General features: G+C 47.0%; 1 long non-coding RNA gene across 1 annotated transcript; it reads left to right on the forward strand.

Moving 5' to 3' along the window:
- Positions 1-6,157: 6,157 nt before the first annotated feature.
- On the forward strand, positions 6,158-16,357 carry LOC126502108 (uncharacterized). Its single transcript, XR_007591846.1, has 3 exons — positions 6,158-6,267; positions 11,968-12,036; positions 16,247-16,357. It is a non-coding gene; the product is annotated as an uncharacterized lncRNA (long non-coding RNA).
- The last annotated feature ends 4,706 nt before the right edge of the window (positions 16,358-21,063 follow it).

Here is a 21,063-nt window from a genome sequence, read left to right on the forward strand (position 1 = left end):
AATATGTTCTCCCTTGGGGTGTAACAGCAGCTAATTTCCAACCCGCGGTCAAGCGCTAAGTGAAATAATGTATGTTTGATAAAGCACTGTGAAAAAATTAATTTTCGTGTCAACTCCCTGCCTTATCATTTCATAATTTTTGGAGCATTTCCACGTGCATGCCTGCGACGTCCTTACCTGGCTCATTCTGCAGAGTCCATGGAACCCAACCGCAGACATTGGTCTCCTTTACTGAACACTGACCCATGTGCCTTATGAACCCAGCGGTGGGTAGTCAGACAGTCAGAGCTGAGCAGAGAGAGGGCACATCCCCTCAACTTTTTTGGGGCCCAGAAGAGAGGTTCTGTGTCCACAAAGCTCTGCCCTGGCACCGGTGAGAAAGGTGTGTTCTCCACCTAGGGACACGGAAGCCCAGGGAGGGGCTAGGAATACTGAGGTTGAGCTAGTGCCAGCGAAGTCCTCGCCATCTGAGAGCGCAGCACACGGATCACAGTCAGGGTGTCAGCTACTGAGCTCCTGGAAAGAAAGACCAAGCCCCAAGGAGACCCACTGTCCAGTGACCAGGAAAACGAGCCACACAAATTGGAAGACAGGCACAGGTGTACCAGTCCCTAGATGCTCTTGGTCCTGTCTTAGGGTTTCTATTGCTGTCCAGAGACACTGTGACCGCACCAACTCTTACAAAGGAAAGCATTTAATTTGGCCTGGCTTATAGCTCAAGAGGTTCTAATCTATTGTTATCATGGAGGGGAGGATGATAGGGCACAGGCAGACGTGGTGCTAGACAGGTCACTGAGAGTTCCACATCCGGACTGGCAGACAGCAGCAAGAGACTGCCACGCTGGGCTTGGTTGGAGCACCTAAGACTTCAAAGCTCACCCCCAGTGACACATTTCCTCCAACAAGCCACACCTACTCCAACAAGGCCACACCTCCTAATAGAGCCATTCCCTATGAGCCTTTGGGGGCCATTTTCTGTCAAACCACCACAGGTCTGATCTCTAAAGATGCAAAAGGTGAGCCCTGAAGGTCAAGATAGAGAAGCAGTGACGTCAGCATTGCAAGTCTTGAAGTCTGGCTTCTAGGTTAAGACAGACATCCCAGCAGCTCCCTTCGAGTGAGACCCTAAGAATTGACACTGTTTAAATAGTGGAAGCTTTGTCTTAGTTAAGACGCTTGCTGTCTCGGGTGACAGAAAACGGACTCAGACACGACTCAGGAACGAACGGGATTTATTAACTCGTGTAACTGAGGAGTCCAGAGGTGATGATGGTCTTGGTGGTAACCAGGATAGGGAGAGATGCAGAAGACTTGGGTGATGGGATTCCTCTCATTCCCTCCTTCCCCACATTTCTTGGGTTTATTCCCATAATTCCAGCTGAAAATAGGCTTTCTTTTTATGATGAGATAATCAAAGTTGGACAAAGATAGTCATACCCTAATAGGTGGGGGGAGGCACCCTCTGAATGTCTGTGTTTAACTCCTAAGGAAGAGCTACCTAGGCTTCCCTTAGACAATGTGCTCCCTGGTCACCTGAGAAGGGGACCCATGCTTAGGCCAGCTTGGGGACCACACATAAGCTTTAGTTCAGGTCTTCGAGAGGTAGAAGTAGAACTAGAAAGTTCTGAAGGTCGGAACAGAGAAGACTTTACAAGGAAGTCTCGCTGAGTTCTTCCTTAGGAAAGGGACTTTGGGGTAGAAAGGCAGGAGCCTTGGGAGGTCGTAGAAAGCATGGCTCTTTCGCTTTGCTTCAAGACAGGGTCTCATGAACCCCAGGTTGGCTTCAAACGTTCACAGGATCTGGGTGCTAAGATGAAGATGTGTCTTTTAGGGAGCTACCATCCAGCCCACAACAGATGGGCGAATAGGGAGTGTGCTCTGGACTGTTGGACAGGACCAGCTCTTAGGGCCTCTGGAGTCAGGAAATCACAATTATTCGCATGTACATTCCAGAAGAAATACACGCTGTCTTGTGGAAGTAGATAGTAAGGTGGCAACAGGATACCTATGCTGCTGGAGATCACGGCTGGGTCCAGGGCAGAGGAGAGGGAGCTGGCTATGGTCTCACCAGAGCAAGGGCTGGACAAATGTGGTTAGCTCATAATAGGTCTACTCAGTCTACAGACCTGGGGTAGTGGGGCAGCAGGGTGGCTGACATGGTGGAGGCACGGGAATCATAGATAGAAAGTACCATTCTGATCCGAATCCCAAACTGCTTTTCCTGAGAAGACAGCCCTGGGAGATGGGAAGAAGGTTGGGAAAATCTGGGTTCAAGTCCCAGGGCTTCCTGCCATTTCACAGATCTCTTGGAAGAGCTAAATGACAATAGGACTAGGATATGGGTCTCTGACTTGGCACCTTGTGGGCACCCAGATGTGCTAGCTCCCCCTCCTTCCTCTTGCTTGGCCTGTCCTCTTTCCGGCTGGTACTTCCCCAGGGCTCAACTGTGCCCAACACTTACTTCTTTTTCCCACTCCACCTGCAGCCTCGGTCTCTTGGGACCTGTCCTCAGAGAGGCCCTCTCCACTGACCTGGAACCTTCAGCAAATGTCTCCTTTTGGGGCCTGGTAACTGGTATGGCTAGCTGTGAAGGCAGCAAGCTGTGAGGTGGGTGGTCTGAGCACCTAGACTTTGAGTACCTGCTTAGCTTGTTCCTGCGGTGGTGGCTTCATCCTCTCTTTTTCTTACATATCTCACCTAGCAAACATCCCAAGGCAGCTGACACTGTCTAGCTCTGGAAAAGGCAAGCTCAACTGTGGCTTCCTCTTGATACATTTCATTCATTCCTCTTTGTCGCTTGCTGTCTTTGGTAACACATTCCCCTTCCACTGGTTTAATGTCCCCACCATATAGTTCTTTTAATTATGATTATGATTATTATATGTGTCAGATCCCCTGGAACTGGAGTTACAGACAGTTGTGAGCTGCCATGTGAGTGCTGGGAATGGAACCCAGGTCCTCTGGAAGAACAGCCAGTTCTCCTAACCACTGAGCCATTTCTCCAGTCCCAGTCCCACCATACAGTTCTTAACTGGCTGACTTTCGCCCACAATCTCACAAATACGCTAACTTATTGTATAAATCCTCGCCATGATGTTTGACGCTTTGTCTAGAAGAAGCTTTGAACCAACCAAATTTTGCCTCGATTTGATGGCCCAGAAATTCAGATTGAAATGCCCATAGGGGGTTTTCAAAGCCACAAAGAAGGGCTTCAACTCAGTTAAATCTCCATTTATACCGGTAAGGAAAATGAGGCTCAGTGAGGTGGTGACTGGCCCAGAGAAGCACAGCTGGGTTGTAGTGAAGATAGAAGACTTGTTTTCTTCCACACATACTTCGGGCCTCTTGGTGCTGCTCAGAGAGGTAAACAAGATGGTTGCACCCACATCACCCATGGTTCAGCTCATCTCCACCTCGTGTTGGATGGAGAAAACTTCTGACTGTGCATACACCCTGGGGTACCTATGCCTTCTAATAGGGGCTAGGCTTCCCCAGTGCCACGTAGACAAAACCTGGCCAGCGGCTCAGCCCCACTGCACCCCCTCTTTGCACTGAGGACTCAGTTTACATTTAATTGACATCCTGAGCTGTGGTAGGGGGTGCTTGCTTTTCCTGGCACTGTGGATCTGAGGTTCATGGAGTAGGTTTCGATCTAAGAAGGAAACGGCTTCTTACTCGCTGAAGTCTTTCTGAACTGTGCGTCAGGCTCTACGCATTTACCACGAACTCGCTTGTTCTCAGAAGTACATATTTGCCCAGGTCTCAAGGAGGTGGGCCTGGTGGTGGGGATCAGACGATATCTTCCATGCAGGCTTCCAATCTCCAGGAGGGCGCTCACAGCCTAGATGCTGTAGCAGAACCCCCCCAACCTCTCCATCCCCCTTTCTTGGAGTTGAGGGGGAGATGAGAAGGGGCTTGGCTCCGTGCCTGGCACACAGCGATCCTCCGGGAAGGTGCCAACTATTACTACAGCTACTGTCGGTATTACCGTCACAGCTTCCACACCTTCTGCACCACCCACAGGCTGCTTCCTGCCAGCGCTGCGACCTGGAGAGAAGAGAGCGAGATGGGAGCGAGATGGGAGCTAAGAGCCATGGAGTGTGGAGGTCACGGCCCTCCCAGGCCTGGCCTGGAGAGACACCCTACTGCCCTCCCCAGCCTCCCTCGTTCCCTCTGGGCAATCATTCCCACACACCATGGCATTCGTTGCCTGGAACCTGAGTGTCTGTTCTCACTCACTCTGGGACTGCGAGAACTACAGCCACTTGGACATTTGACAGCGACTCTTAAATTCCTACATCAGCTTCAGGACCTCAGAACGGTGATACAGAACAAGCAAGGATGAGGTGACAGGCCCAAGGTCACTGCAAAGTGATGGGTTGAGTTCTGTCCAGCCCTAGAGCTGGTACTGTGTCTGTTTGTTTAGGGATACCTGTGCCTGTCACCAGACACAGTCACCAATACTTTGCCATCGGTAGGGGAGTGGATGTTTTTCCTTTGCAATTCTTAGATTCTGAGCTTTCCAGATACTTTCCAATGAGTCTGCGTTACTTCTGTAAGTGGAAATAGTGTTGGTGGTCACCAACAGTGTACTAGCTGTCTTAGGGTTTCTATTGCTGTGAAGAGACACCATGACCACGGCAACTCTTTTTTTCTTTTTTTTTTTTGTTTTTTTTCCCTTGAGACTGAGTTTCTCTGTAGCTTTGCAACCTATTCTGGAAATTGCTTTGTAGACCAGACTGGCCTCAAACTCACAGAGATCCACCTGTGTGCCTCCTGAGTGCTGAGATTAAAGGCATGCACCACCACCACCACCCAGTAAAACCTCTTGTAAAGGAAAAACATTTAATTGAGGTGGCTTACATTTTCAGAGGTTCAGTCCATTATCATCCTGGTGTGACATGGTGGTGTTGCAGGCAGACAAGGTGCTGGAGAAGCAGCTAGGTATCCTATATCAATGCCCACCTCCACAGTGACATACTTTGTCCAACACTACACCTACTCCAACAAGGCCATTTATTCTCTATGTAACCATGGGTAAGACTTCTATACAGGTACTGTCCTCTCTTGGGTTTCCTTCCTCTTTTTCCTGCACACTCCCCTGTCTCTCTCTTTTTTTCCTCCACTTATTTTGTTTGTTCTTTTGAGACATGGCAAGCTATTTGTAGCTCTGGCTGGCCTAGAACTCCTCCTGTCTCTGATTTTATAATCTAGCCCCATCTCCTGTTCTTCCTCTGCTTTCTGACTGCTGATAAAATATAGCTAAGCAGTCCGCTGCTCATACCACCGTTCTTTGTCCACTAGAAAGGAGCCCCTCCAACTGTGAGCCTGAATTTGCTCGTCCTTTCTCAAAGAGAAGTGACTAAGACAGAGAAGGCCATGCACACAGAGACTGCCTTTTGCAGTCCATGCCGATGGTGGGTTAAGGTGGGTCCCTTAGGAGTGCGGCTTAGTAGGAATAAGTTAGCTACTGTGGGTGCAACCTTGAAAGGGGACTATGGGAGCCTAGCTCCTGGTCCCTCCACTGTCTCACAGTTATTTGAGCTGTCAAGCATTCCCGCCATGATGTGCTGACCCCCCACAATTGCCAAAGCCATGGGACCACAGACTGGAGATTTCAAAACTGTGAGCCAACAACAACAAAACAAAACAAACAAACAAAAAAACCAAAACAACAACAAAAACCTTCCCTTCGTAGAGGTTGATGATCTCAGTGTTCTTGTTATAGGGCTAGAAAGCTGATAGGATTCCCAATGGGTGTCCACCTTTCTGTATTTAATTGCTTGCACAGCCCTGACCTCTTTCTCATTGTTCTTAATAATTATATATATGTAAATAAATATATATTTATATATTCCACCTCCAAATGCAGAGATGTATCCTGATTACATGAGGTCTGGAGGTTACCTGATTTAGAACAAAAGAATGCAAAAAAAATGTATTACTTGGGGAAACCTCACAAAAATACTTGGAGATGTGAATTCCTCTCTGTGATCCCTCCTAGGACCTTGGCAAGGACCCATGGTAGCGTGGAGCCCTGAAGGCTCACCTGAATGGGCCTTAGAGTACGCCCTCTCCAGTGTTGCAAGCCGATCCAAAGTTCAGTTTGATCAATACCAGGAAGTAAAATCAAACAAAGGCAAAAGGCTCAACCAAACTGAAAACTCCTTCCATAAAACCTCTTGGGTCAAGAGGCAGAGAGGAAAGCTCTGACTTCTCCTCTGACGTGAAGACGAGAGCCTCTATTGCCAGGCCGGGAGGAAGTCAGTAAGTAATGTGGACGCCCTGGCCTCGTCCCTTCCTCACAACTGCTGAAGAATCGGAAAGATGTGTGGACCTTTAGAGTCCTCTACAAAATCTAGGCTCAAGTCTTGTATACAACTGGGCATTCCACAGTTTGCTGACTGAATGGGCAGCTGGATGAGTCATTTGGTCAAGAAGGAAGTTCATCCTTGGGAGCCGGCTTGAGACTCCACCTAAATGAGCTTTCCAGTGGGGGGCTGTTCATTCTTAGTCCTTCACAGTGGCGGTCAACGGAAAGGCAGGAAGGAGGCGCATCTGGCTCAGGAAGCAGAGATCAGCTGGGGTGGTAGAAAGCTGTAGGACAGCGGTCAGAGAAGCCCTGCTCGGGCTAACTGGGATATGTCAGCACGCACCCAAACCAGACAAAGCCATCAAACAGTATGCAGGAAGCTGTGTCTGATGACCACGTCGTGTAATAATGGTGGGGCGCTCGTGTTATTCTTGACTATATTGCATCATGGGGAGCAGTCATTTCGTAGACCTAATCTTGGGGGAAGGCACCTTTCTGTTTGCTTCTCAAAGGACTATTATAAAGATTAAATGCAAAAGAAATGATGTAAAAATGTGTTATAAACTATAAACATCACATAAAGGTTGTACGTTATGGTCACTATTTTCACCATTTGGGCTCATTCTTCTTCCTCTCCTCCTAGGACTCACCCCACCCCCACATTCTACTTTAGAGACTTTGTGTCCCCCCAGCTCACCTGACATGTCATTACTCCTCAAACATATGTGCTCCTTGACCCCAGTGACCAGTGTGACCAAGGTTATCTGTACCATATGGTATCTGCCTATTCAGATCCTGGGTACCTCGGTCAGCTTTCTACTATTGTAACAAAACACCAGCACTGGCTTGAAAGGGGGAACGGTTTCTTTGAGCTCTTGATGTCGGAGGCTTCTGAACCTTATGAGCTGGGCTTATTGCTCTTAGGGAAGTGTATGGTATAAGGCAAGCCTGCTCCCATTACTGCAACGGGAGGAAAGAGGTCCTTCAAGCCCTACCTCCAAGCAGACCCCCCTCTTAAAGTCCCCACCACTCAGCAGTGTCTAGCTCGGGAACAATTCTAAACACGGAGAAAGGGTCTAAATACAAACTATGGCACCAAGATCATTGGGAACAGAAAAAATAACGCCCGCCTTATTTTCGTCCTGCAGTCTTGAGAATAATTCCTGGCATATAGTGGAGCTTGGAAAAGTGCTTGCTGGGTAAAGAATGCTCACTTGTGACGGAGAAACGGCTCCTGTTTCATTTTCTCTGTGTTCTTTGGTTGTACGGTTTTTCTCGAGGGAGGCAAAGTTAGGACTACCTAAGCCACTAATGACCTTCCTTTATTCCTCCTAGGACAGCGAGACCATGCTCAATAAATCTTGAAAAGAGTGACCCATTTCCCTCTAGGTTCCCTTCGAAGAAAAGAAAATTCCTATTTTTATGTAGCCTTAGAAGTGCCCTGGCTATCACTTGATGCGGGAAGCAGCTGTAGGCATCAATCAGATTTCTGAAGATATGACTGCGGGTCCACGTGGTACCTACAGCGCTTTCCTCTCTGGAATCTAGGTTGCTTGTCTATGTGTAGGATGACGATAATTGGTCTGTCCAGCCTCCTTAAGGGGCTGCAGTCAAGATCAGTAGAGTAAGGCTGTATTGCCCAGCCTTGCAACCTGAAGCTTCCTCGTCATAGTGCTTTGGGGACAGGTCCATGGTAGACACAGAAAGCATTTATTGATAAGTTTTAGTAAAAGGACCACAAAAGGCAATTTTAGGAAATTGTACAGTAATGGAAGACTTGGGGGGGATGACTGTTGCAAAGGGTGTTGTAATGATAGTATACGGGATCATTCATGTAGCACGATGGGGCACAATACTAAGGAGGGAATTCCAGAACTTGTGGTACTAGGCTCATCCCTTCTTCATCTTCCAGAGAAGCCAGAACGTCATGGCATGGCACGTGGCTCTAGGCTCATCACCTCCATATTCAACAACCCCTGGAAACCGTGTTCTTTCTCCGGAAGTGCTCACTCCCACCTTAAGGAAAGCAAACAAGCAGAAACCTCCCTCGACCCCATCAAGCCTCTGTCTACTTCTTCCTTTTACAGCTCAGCAGTTTTTTGTTTTGTTTTGTTTCGTTTTTAGAGACAGGGTTTCTCTTCTTAACAGCTCTAGCTGTACTGAAACTAGCTCTGTAGACCAAGCTGGCCTTGAATCTTGAACTCACAGAGATCCACCTGCCTCCTCTGCTCCCCAAGTGCTGGGATTAAAGGCTTGTGCCGCCACCACCGCCTGGCAAAATTCAGCATCTTAATGGGGCTGGGTCTGCACTGTCTCCAGGACCTCATGTCTGTTCTTGATTCTTGCCTATCTCATCTCTATCACTATTATCCCTGATCTTTCTGTCTTTCTTTCTTTATGTCTTTGCTTGTTTGTTGTTTTCCTTCCTTCCTTCCTTCTTTCCTTCCTTCCTCTTTCTCTCTCTCTCTCTTTTTCTATTTCATCTCTTAGAAGAGCCATGGTGTTCACATTTCTAAATCCCACCAGCATATGTCCATCGTCCTCTTATTTATGACAACCACACTTTTCTTCTTAAAATGTGTCAGTGGATGAGTCCTTGGGATACATGTGACAACACAGTCGCTTGCCGCTTCATCTTCCTGTGGCTGTGCGTCCTCATGCTCTCTCATGGTTTGGGCTGCATTCCTAAAACAGACTTGAGTCCTGCTACCTGACAACATGAACTCGTTTGGAAATGAAATCTTTACAGATATAATCCAGTTAAAATGGGATCATTCTTACAGTCCAGCATCTTTAAGAAGGGGGACATTTGGAGGAAGTGATGATGGAGGCTGTAGCTAGTGGAGCCCCAGAATCCAGGCAGAGGCAAAGCAGAGTCCTGTCCCGAGTGTTTAGGGAAAGCACAGTCGCGGCTCCAGCTGGGGTTCGGACTCCCTGCTTCTGTCACTGTGGGAGAACAAATTTCTCTCGTGTAAGGCCCCAAGTTTGTGGCAATTTGTTAAACCAGCCTTGGATAGAGTCTCCTCTCAGGATCAGCTGACAATGGATGTGGATTGTCACGGGCTATGTTGGTTTGTGAAGGGTTCATTTTGGCTTACAGCACCAGAGGGTTCAGCTTCTGGACAGCGGTGAGAGACTGCATCATAGAACCAGATCTGTCTATCTCATGGTCCTCAGGAACCAGAGAGAGGGAGGGGGAGAGGAAGGAGCCAAGGTAAGGCCCAAGGACGTGCCCCCAGTAACCTATATCCTCCAAATAGGCCCCGTCTCCCCAGTTTTCCAATACCTCACAATATAGTGCCACCAGATGGGACCAAGGCTTCAGCACTCAGCCTGCAGGGCATGTTCTGGCCAAACTGCTGACTTAATGTTTCTCTGCACACCTTCCTCATAGGCGACTCCCTCCACCTGCCCTCCAGAAGCAGCTTCTCTCAGGGGCAAATCCCATCCTAGTCCCATTGAGACCTTCCCCACAGGGAAGGCTCCTGTATCAGAAGATGCTGGCCTCCCTCCCTCTTGGCCCCCTCCTTCCTGGGCCAACTTCTAATTGTAAGCTCTTATCCTCCGTTCTAGAGCTTTCTCTGGCTGCAGTAAGTAGTTTGGGGTCAGGCCAGAGTGCTGTAGATTTAATGCTGCCTGGAGCAGCCCTGTTAAGACAGTGGAGTTGGAGACATATAACCTGGCGTCCTTGCCCTTCCTCTGGCCTTAGCCGTCTTCTGGAGGTTCCAATAGACGAGACCTCACTTGCCTGTCCTACCCTGCTCACTAACTGATTCCATCCTGACCTTTCCTTCGTGTCTCACACCCCACTCTTTTACCATGTTCCTCAATCAAGATTACCTGCTCAGAGTTTGCTTGCACGGATCTCCGTTATCTTGGGGTCTGTTTGGAATAAGGGAGGGTGCATTTAAATACTTCATCTCATCCAAGTTGCCAGACTGTGGTGGGCTCTCCAGTGGTTCTTTCTGACAGAACACAAGACTCAGCCGCTCAGACACAAGGGCAGCTGGTACACATTTTTGTGTGGTTATTATCAGTCAGTGGTGTTGGAACAAGGGTCAGCAAAGACAGATTTCTGGCCAAATTCAGCCATGACTGTCCTCCTCCATGTTGTCTGTGGCTCCTTGTTGGTGAGAGCAGCAGAGTCAAACAGTTTCCACAGAGGACTGATGGTGTACAAAGCTAAAACTGTCACCATCTGGCCCTTTACGGAAAAAGCTTATGAGCCCCAGTCTAGGCTGAAAGCTTGTATCAGTTAGCTTTGGCTGCATAAGAAACTGCTCCCAATACATAATTGTTTAGAACAACTACAATTTTTTGAGCTTAAAGTTCTATGAGTTAGTGTGATATATTTTCAGATCTAGGCCTAGTTAGCCAACTTCAGTAGGATCTCTGATGTGTCTGGTAGATCGGCTAGTAGTATTTTTTTTTCTTCTTCTTCCTTTGAGACAGGGTCTCTCTGTGTAGCACTAGATGTCCTGGGACTCAACACTCACTATGTGGATCAGGTGGGCCTCAATTTCATAAAGATCTGCCTGCCTCTTATCTCCCAGAGTGCTGGGATTAAAGGTGTGTGTGCCACCACGCCTGGTAGTATTCTTCATGAAAATAGTCTTGCTTGTTCTTTCAAATCTATCTATCTATCTATCTATCTATCTATCTATCTATCTATCTATCGAATATCTATCTATCTATCTATCTATCTATCTATCTATCTATCTATCTATGTTGATGGTTGTTGGCCAGTGAGACAGTAGCAATCAGACCATGGGGCTATCTTGGCTTTCTCGTGTGGTGTTGGTGGCTTTGTGAGCAGCCAGACAGGACAACATGCAGCTTGCTTCAAGTCTGTATACATTGTGTTGATCAGAGTCAGGGTGATGGCTGACTTCATGTTGGGGTGGGAGGGAGGTAAGGAGGAGCGTTGGTAGGGAACGCCAGATGTGGTCAGAAAGTGGCTCACTTTCCAAGTTCAGTGGGAACATAGTTGTGCTTGATTACCTTCCTATGGAGAAGTGGGCAGCATAGTGCCTGACCCAGAGGCTCTGGACTCCTGCAACTGGAATCACAGGAGGTCGTGAAACAGACATCCACTGTGGGTTCTGGGAGCTGAAACCAGATCCTCTGCAAGACCAGTACCCTCTTCCAACTGCTGAGCCATTTCTTCAGCCCTTATATTTTAAAAAGGATTTATATATATGGGGAGGGGTGTAGCACACAAGTGAATGTGCTTGCAGAGGTCAGAAAAAGGCACCAGGTCCCTTAGAGTCGGAGTTATAGGAAATTATAAGCTGCCAGCGTGAGTTCTGGGAACCAAACTTGGGCCTGCTCTTAACTGCTGAGCCATCGCTACAGACCTAACTGTGTCTTTCATTACAAGTATCTTCAACTGAACCTTTGTTACACAACTGGCCTACCTTAGCAACATAACGTGCAATCTCTGATGCTTGCTGTGTTGCTGTCTGTTGCAGTCTGGAACTGAATGTCCCTTCACATGCCTGTGTGTTAAAGGTTGGGTCCCCAGGATACTAGTCCTAGGAGGTGGTGAATCCTCTGGGAAGTGGGGCCTCATGAGCAGTGACAGGTCATTGGGGGCATTCCCTGAAGGGGATTATGAAACAATGGCTTCTTCCTTTTTGTCTTTTGTGTCCTAGCCATGAGGTGATGCTGTAGACAAGCCCCAAAGCAAGGGAGCCAACAGCTACAGACTGAACCTGCAAATGGTGAGCCATAACAAACCTTTTATTTTACAAACTGGATTCATTTCAGATATTTGTTATGGCAATGAAAAGGGAATAGATTATTTGCAGTAGGTTTTATCAAGACCATCAAGAGGGAAACTCTCCCTGTGTGGCAGATGAAGGGAGAGGGTCAAGGTAGAGACTGAAATGAACTTGTGGTGCTCCCAAGTCTGGGCTGTCACCCACTACCCACGGCTCCACAGTGTTGTAGTTTGGGTTTTACTAAAGCCTTCACGTTTTGTAGTTTAAAGAGCCAACCTTTATTTTGCCATTAAAACTTTTAAAGTGAAGCATCATGTTCCCTGTTTCTGCAAACCTCTTCCGCTCACCCTCCTTGGGGACCCAGAGGTCCTGTTAACACCTCATAACAAATCTCCCAATCCAGAACTAGGTAGGGCTTTAGGTTTCCACAGTCAGCTTGTGTGGCCGTCAACAGCCCCACACTTAAAATCACGGGTTGAGCGAGCAGCCACGTTGAGGGCCAGCACTGCACTCCAGAGGGCAATAAATTCAGCCCCACATGGGCTGCTGAAAAGTGGAGAAACCATTGTATTATCTTATCACCTGGACCATTCAGGTATCGCATGAAGGAAACCCTGGACCAAAGTCAAAATTGTCTCCAGCCAACGTGTCTTCTAAATACCCATTGTTTATTCAGAGTTTGATAATTAATCAGCTCCACAAACATTTATTTAGTACTTACAGTATTTCAGGCATTCGCTCTTCACAATGGGAGAACATAGGTGAACAAGAGTCCCTGCTGTCAGAATGCCCAGCTAACCGGATAATTAATTATTTGACAATGCATTGAGTGTGCCAGTGGAGACATGCCCAGAGTGCATAGCGAGGGCAAGGAGGCTGGGCGTGGTGACACACACCTGTAATCCTAGCCTCAGGAGGTGAAGACATGAAGGCTGCGAGTCAAGAAAGTCCTCAGCTACAAAGTAAGCTCAAGGCCAGTCTGGGCTCCTCAAGACCCTGCCTCAGTCCTTCCCTGCACCTTGCCAAAAAGGACAATGGCCTCAGTTTGATTGAGGATCCCCAGAGGGGACAGGGAAGCCCTTTGACACAACTTTTGGAGTCCAATTCAGGTTCAAACAAAACCATGCTTCTTGAACAGTACAATTGAGAGGTCAAACTCGTCAACTGAGGGGAACAGATAGACTGCTATTTCGGATACTCCGTAGTGACTTAATATTTAGGATAGAAAAGTTCCCTACGTCTTAATTTACTCTTTTGCAAAAATGGACTAAGAGAATCTCCTTTATAAAAATGTTCGTGAGGATCAATTAACAGACATACACACATGTATATATATATATATATATATATATATATATATACACACACACACACACACACACACACATATAAACACATTATGCTTAGTACAATTTTGGTGTGCAGTAAGTGTCTCACCGTTGACAGGCAGTTACTACAGGTTGAGGTTAGAGCAGTACGTCGGTCCATTTCCTCACTACTTTACCCATTGGTATGTATTTGCTGAGTGTCTGCCGTAGGTCAGACCCTATGGGGGGCACAAAATGACAAGCTATGACAAAGGCTTCAGTTACTGTAGAGAGGACACACAGATCAAGTGCTGTGCTCCTGTAGGAGTCAGTGAGCACCTATAGGAACAGGCCTGGGATGCTCCCGCATGCTCCACAAGGAATGTATCATCTCATGCTTGGCGGTCTCCTTCCTGGACCATTGGATATCTTTCTCGTTGCTCTTTACCTTATTTTTGAGGTGGGGTTTCTCGTAGAACCTATGGCCCACAGATGTAGCTAGGGTGACTGGCCAATAACTCCAGGGATCTGTGCGTCTCTGCCCCACCAGGCCTGGTGTCACAGACCTCTGCAGGCACACCTAGCTTTGTATGTGGGCACTGAGAATTTAGACCCAGGTCCTCTACTATGCTACAGGTATTTTAGACACTGAGATATTTCCCCAGCCCCCAGCCACATCTGTGTGCATGCATGTGTATTCGCAAGTTTCTGTGGGCCACATGTGGGTAGTGCTTTTGGCAGTCAGGTGAGGATGTTAAGTCTCCTGGAACCGGACATACGGGCGGTTCTCCGAGAGAGCAGTAAGTGCTCTTAACCACCGAGCAATCCGTTCAGCCCCATCGTTCTTTTTCCCTCACATGCATACTCAATTCTCATTTGCAGTCTTACTGTTGTTTCTTTGTCTTGGTGCCTGATGCAACTCCTTCTATACCGACCAGTGACGTTCAGGCTTTCGTTTGGAGTCAAGGTTAATCATGTAATTGGAGGCCACTCTAAGTAAACATTTTACCTGATTTATCCCAAAAGGAAATCTGGCCCCAGATTCATGCTGATAGGTCAGCTAGAAGGCAATAAAGCTAGAGGTTTAAGAGACCTGGCATCTCTTAAATTTGAGGAACTGGTGTGATGGTGACTCAAGGGTTAAGGGTTTTTGCTGTGTTCCAGAGGACCCGGGTTTGGTTCCCAGCACCTTCATGGCAACTCACGCTTGTTGTAACTCCAATTCCAGGGGATCCAAGACCCTCCTCCAGTCTCTGCAGGCACTGCAGGCAAAACACTCACATGCATCAAATAAAAATGAACAAATCTTGTTTAAAAAGACTTCGCTGGGTGGTGGTGGTGTGCACCTTTAATCCCAGCACTAGGGAGGCAGAGACAGGTGCATCTCCACACCTCCGTAAGTTCAAGGCCAGCCTGATCTACAAAGCAAGTTCTAGGACAATCAGGGATGTTATACAGAGAAACCCTGTCTTGAAAACAAAATAAAACAACAACAACAAAAGCAAAACAACAACAACTAAAAAGACTTCCAAATTGGGTATGGTATTGCACACCTTTAATCTTGGGACTCAGGAGGCAGAAGCAGGAGAACCTCTCTGAGTTCAAGTCTAGCCTGGGCTACATAAGCCGGGCGGTGGTGGCACACGCCTTTAATCCCAGCACTCGGGAGGCAGAGGCAGGTGGATCTCTGTGAGTTCGAGGCCAGCCTGGTCTACAAGAGCTAGCTCCAAGACAGGAACCAAAAGCTACAGAGAAACCCTGTCTCAAAAAATTAAAAAAAAAAAAAAAAAAAAAGTTCCAGGCCAACCAGAGCTATGTAGTAGTGAGACCTGTCTTAAAAAAAAAAAAAAAAAAAAGATAGAAAAACGAAAGGGAAAAGCCTCTTCAAGGAGGAATAAGAAAGTGCTAAAGCCAGCCTGGGGCAGACATCGCCACAGGAGATGGGTGGGTGGGGAGTAGAAGACCCTGTTGGTCATCCATTTCTGTGCGGCCCAGAGCTCCTATTCACAGCCTCCTAACCACCCTCGTATGTCTCTGTGTTACACACACTTCTCGCTAACGTTTCCACAGAGCCTTCTGACCATAAGCTGACAGTGTCTAAAACTCCATCAATTCACTTATTCATTATAGCAAACTCGTTTCAATCGTGGGAAATTAGAAGCTAATTTTTCAATAAGCCTGGTCTCTGAGGACAGTTCACAGAATCGAAGAAGAAAATACCTGGCCAATCTAATTTATTATCACAATCAAATAATGCTAACTGGCTATCTGCGGGATAAGCTTAAGCTAGGGGAAGCTCGCAGCAGCTCTGATCACCAACTGATTATTTACTGACTGGCCAGCTTTAAATCGCCTCCAGTCTCGAGGTTATAGGTCAAACTGAGAGTTGCAGCATCCTTCCTCAATTCACTCCGCCCTGAAACAAAACATATGGCGTTGTCAAGCACTTGAGGCCGATTAGCCCCTTCCTCTTGGTCTTGAGGTCCTCATTTATGAGCAGAGAAAGTCATACTGGTTTTGAGGAACAGCAGCAGGGATTAAATGACGTAGCACATTTGAAGGCACTGCCGATGAAGAAACGCCAAGACGTGCTGACGACCGCTTAACAAATCCTGGGAACATAAGTGAGTTCCTAGCACCACTAGGTTAGGTCCTAGTTAGCCTTTAATTTTCGTAAGGCCCTATGGAGCCAGGTTTTTGCTACCATTTTACAGATGAGAAGATTGAGGCACCATGACCTTTAATTCTTGAAATTCTCAATGTTAATGAGCAATACAACACACTTTCGAGTTTCACTGTCTTGTTATCATTGGTGCTATTTGGGGATAGTCTGGCAAGTTTAGGAGGTGGGGCTTAGCCAGAGGAAGTAGCTCATTGGTCTGTCTCCCTCTCTTTGCTTCCAGGTGAAGAATTCTACCACACACTTCTGCTACCCCGATGTCCTACCCAATAGACTAGGACTAGTCAACCGTGGACGGAAGCCCCTAAATCCATGAACCCGAACAAGTTTTTCCTCACTTAGATTGTGTCTGTCTGGTATTTGGTTCCGAAGACAAGAAAGGCCGATCTGGTGCTGGAGGGGACATTTCCATGCTGTCCAACTGTTTTAGGCACGCGGGGTGCTCAGGGGTCATAAGTATAGCCAACCCAGGAACCCTCGACAGATCTGTAAGCTCTCTTAAAGGCTCGTGGTGACCATTCACCTGGGCATCCATCTTTCACAGTTGACAGCATCTGGGTTTAGTATAACAGGAAGTGTGTGTGTGTGTGTGTGTGTGTGTGTGTGTGTGTGTGTGTGTATACCCGTGTACTTATGTGGAAGAGAGACTCAAGGAAGGATGGTAGGAGAGAGAGAGAGAGAGAGAGAGAGAGAGAGAGAGAGAGAGAGAGAGAGAGATCAGCTCAAGCTTTTGCTGCTAGCATCAGCAGCCCAGAGTCTAAGGATGCAATCCTTAGACAGCCTTTGTTGAGAAACACTTTTTTTCTAACAAGCACTTTGTCAGTGATAGACTAAACTCCACTTGGCCAGCCCTGGTCTCAGAAATCAGGCCTGTACCCACTCTTTTTGGGAAATACTAGTAGGTAACAAAGAAACAAAGTCGGAACAGTTGGCGAGTTAATATCTGAAATGCAATTCAGATGAAGTCATGTGGGGACTCTGCCAATTTTCAATTGCTTCCAGCATCTTATACACCACACGCCAAACCCTTCCATCCACCTCGCTCACCACACACCTTCACCTCCCAGCCACTGCGCTCCAAACTCACTCTTTGAATCTCCGTCTCCCCTAGACCCCTGCCCCATCAGCTCAGTGCCCAAGACTGAAGGCACCCACCTTTCCTCCGTGTTGTCTGCAGAGGTTAAGCCTCCTCATGGTTGAGCCTCTGGTGGCCCTGCCTTTCTCTGATCATCTCTGTGCTGGGCTGTTTTTATTTTCCTCACTGCAGCATGAGGCACTGTGAGCCCCTGCTGAGAGATGCCCAGTGGATCTCCATTGTCTCCTGGCTTATGCATGCCTTTACCTCCAGCTCAAGAGGCTTTTACTGGGCTTCAATGAGCAGTCCAGGCTCTGTCCTCTCTGCCCCTCCCATATGCAGCTTCGCACTCTGCCTTCCCGCCCAAGAGTGCTCTGCACAGATATCATTACTTGCTGTTTCCTCCCTCCTGGTTGCTGAAGACGCGAGCTTCTTTGTGCTGTAAGACTTACCATTCACATATGATTTTTGCTAGGTGAACCTAAAGAAATGCAACCAAGGGCCAAGGTGTTCCTTTAATTTCTTTCTCAGAAGAGATATGGGCTAGACATTACAATGGTTGTCAGGACACATGGTAGTTTCCTCCTTACTTGCTCTACCCTCATGTCTGCTTTATTAACAGGTTTGGAATAGATCTAAGCTTTGCCATCTTAATGGCAGGCCTGTCTCAATCTCATTTGTTTATTTAGCAGCCTGGGCTTGCTACTTTTGAAGAAGGCCCCCTTGAAGAGTCTAGTCTGGCTATGAAAGGAAGGTCAAGAGTGGGGGAGAGGGGCTGGAGAGATGGCTCAGCGGTTGAGAACATTGCCTGCTCTTCCAGGGGTCCTGAGTTCAGTTCCCAGCAACCACATGGTGGCTCACAACCATCTGTGGCGAGGTCCGGTGCCCTCTTCTGGCCTGCGGGAACGCAAACGGACGGAACATTGTATACATAATAAATAAATATTTAAAAAAAAAGAGTGGGGGAGGGGGATAACGGGAAGTGGGATAGGGGAGGAGCCATCGTGTCCAGATGCCAGATGTCTCCTCTCAACCCCTTTAGATGTACCCTCACTCCATCTCATCATAAGGATGCACTGAGGACTACATAGGACTACAGATGCATGCTACCATAAAAGCTTTGTGTGGTTTCTGGGATTTGAACTCAGGTTCTCATGCTTGCTGGGCAAGTGCTATACCCGTTGAGTCATTTGCTCAGCCCCAAGGTATGCAATATATGTGCTTTTCTTCAAATACCTCGAATGGAGTGGCTAAGTTTGATTCCTTTCCTCCTAAAGAGGGTCATGGTGAGCCTGGCTCAGCCAATAGAGAATGGATGGTATTTGTATTTGGAAAACTGCACTCAGTTATCACTCACCTATGAGAGCGTGGAATGGGTTTTGCCATCGGCTTGTTAGTAACTAACAAAAGCACCTTGTTCCTTCTGTACTGTGTAGGCTCTAGGGTGCTCTCAGTCTGGGATCCAGAAAACCTAACTGCAATAAACATGAAGGCAATTACTTATCCCAGAAGCCCGCCAGCCCTCTCCTGAGTGGCGGGTACATTCCTCACCACGGTCTTTATCCCGGATATCCTTTGACAAATGCTTCATTTCAGAGGGACTCTGAATCAAATCTCTCCCCTACCCAGGATTCCCTGTAAAATACAGACATTTTAGTTGGCTAACCTCCCCTTTGGAATTCTATGACATCTTTTTCTTTAATATATATTCATCTAGGTTTTCAAGGTTTTTGCCAGAGAACTGCAAAACTTTGGGGACCACTAGGCTGCGGCCACTTGTGGCTGTACTTTCTCATCTTATGGAGGAAAAGACAATTCTTGCAGAGTAGAGTCAACTCGTGTAATTGCAGTATCACAAGTAGACTTTGTTTATATGGAAAACAAGCAATGAGATCCAGCATCCAGAAGGAGCCCCTCCAGCGTCTTCAGACCTCATAAGTCAGCTGACTTTCTATGACTCTCCCAGTATGTTTCTAGCAGTCAGCCAGGAGGCGGTGACAATGGAAAAATAAGAAGATTAATAAAACCAGGTTTTATTAACCTCCTTCAAAAAGTGTTACAGGTAATTCTTGTGACAAGTGATAGTTATGTTTGGTAACTTGCTGTAAACATTGCATTCAATGAGGACTGAGTAATTATTCCAAGCAAGAAATGTCAGGTAATATTTCTTCACAGTTTTGCCAATTGATCATTATATTTTGTGATTATTAGCTTTCATTGTCAGCTTTGCACAGCCTAGAGTCTCCTGGGAGAGATTCTCAAAGAGAGATTATTTGCATTGGGATGTCGTGTGGGCATGTCTGTGGGGGGGGGGGGGCGATGATTGGTGTGAGAATACCCAGCCCACTGTGGGTGGTACAGTTCTCCAGATGAGGGACCCTGAACTGTCTAAGAGTGGGAAAATCAATTTGGACATAAGCAAGAAAGCTTATGAGCTCATATGCATTCCTGTTATTCTGCTCTTGCGTTTGGGTATAATATGACCAGCTAACCCAAGCTCCTATTGTTACAATGTCAGCACAGTGATGGATTACAGCCTAAAATTGTGAGCTAAAAGAAACCCTTTTCACTGATGTACCTGTGGTCAGGGTGTCTTATCACAAGAACAGAAAGGGCACCAGGACACATCCTTGTTATAACGCTTTCAAGTATATGCAAATTAATTCATTTATCTATATATAGTCATAAAGTTATCAGTCTGTTAACTTAGAGCTCATGGCCAGCAGTGCTTTAACTCACCCGACTGAGCTGAAACTGAATCTAGGACAGTTTTATGGAAGCTGGATCTCTCTAGTGGAGTTTGGGAAAGTAGCTTCACCGAATGGGGAACATGCTCTTCACATAATACCTGGTAGAGTCTGGATGTGTGCCACGGTCTCTAGAGTATAGATTTGTGTCCTTTTTGCTGGCCTGACCACTTGCCACTTGTATGATTACAGTATCACTGGTAGAGTTTGACTGTATAGACAATCAGCAGTGAGATCCAGCATCCAGAAGCAGCCATGCCAGCATCTTCAGGCACCAGGACAGAGGTTTCACATGCATTCTTGCATTTAATCATGTCCGTAGGGAATATCATTACCCTCACCCGAGTACACTTTATAGTAAAGGAAATTGTGCTGGCCAGTCTTTTGTCAACTTGACACAAATTAAGGCCATCTGGGAAGAAGAAACCTCACTTGGAACAATGACTCTATCACATTGGCTTGTAGGAAGTCAGTAAGGGCATTTTCTTGGTTGATGATTGATATGGATGGGCCTAGCCCACTGTGGGAGGTGCTACCCCTACCCGGGCAGACAGTCTTGGGTTGTATAGCAAAGGAGGGTGAGCAAGTCACAAAGAGAAAACAGTAGGTAGCATTTCTTCACGGTCCCTAATCCCATTCTTACCTCCAGGTTCCGGCTCTGGCTTCCCCCAATGATGGGCTCTAATGTGGAAGTGTAAACCAAATAAAACCCTTCCCCCCACCCTAAGTTGCTTTTGGTCATGGTGTTTATCACAACAATGGAAAACGAAGTAAGACAACAACAGCCAATAACTTATCCAACATTGCATGGCAAGGGACAAAGAAAGGTTCTGAACTCCATCTCTGATCCCCCAAAACTCCCATTTGACCTAATTTAATTATTTAATTTGAACCAGTTCGTAGTTCTCTAATTCATATGAAATTGACTGCCTGATTCGCCCATGGAGCCAAAGCCAACAGTCTGACGGAACCAGGTTAGCAGACAACCGTATCACATGAGACACGGAAGGGGAAGCCTAAGATAGAGGGGATGCAGGTGTCCCTTGTGTTTGGCTAGCCCAGTGCTGTCTCTTGTGTTTTTATGTCACAGGTCCTTGTAACAGCCCGGGCAATTCCTCCCTGGAATTTACTAATGGGAAATTCATTTTGAGGGAAGGTGAGTGACAGATCCCAGGGAGACAGGTGGGTGACCAACGAAGGCAGGGATAGGAACTTCCT

This window comes from Alexandromys fortis, unplaced genomic scaffold (genome assembly GCF_014885135.2).
Source record: "Alexandromys fortis isolate MF-2015 unplaced genomic scaffold, M_Fortis_MF-2015_v1.1 scaffold_51, whole genome shotgun sequence".
NCBI classification, from domain to species: domain Eukaryota; kingdom Metazoa; phylum Chordata; class Mammalia; order Rodentia; family Cricetidae; genus Alexandromys; species Alexandromys fortis.